Consider the following 323-nt stretch of genomic DNA (forward strand, 5'->3'; position numbering starts at 1 on the left):
TGTCCTTAATAGCAAACTTTCTGGGATACAGAGAGTTTATTTCAGTTTAACTTTAGATAACACCATTGACATGGCCAAGTTTCCACACTAAAGTCAACAGAATAATTTTGTAGGCTCTGAAATAAGAGATGGTGTGGAAGTGGCCACTGCCTGGGGTAGGGCGTCACGATGCGTGCCCAATCTTTTTTTTTGTCTTTTTTCGTGTCTGGCAACGAACTGCAACCCTCAGTGTTGCGCCCGTACCGGACCCGGACCGGCAATGGGATCGCACGGGATCGCAACCCTCGGCGCTGCGCCCGCCCCTCTCTCAGCCAGTGAGCGGG

Source organism: Galeopterus variegatus, unplaced genomic scaffold (genome assembly GCF_000696425.1).
Source record: "Galeopterus variegatus unplaced genomic scaffold, G_variegatus-3.0.2 Scaffold5449, whole genome shotgun sequence".
In the NCBI taxonomy this organism is placed as follows: Eukaryota; Metazoa; Chordata; class Mammalia; order Dermoptera; family Cynocephalidae; genus Galeopterus; species Galeopterus variegatus.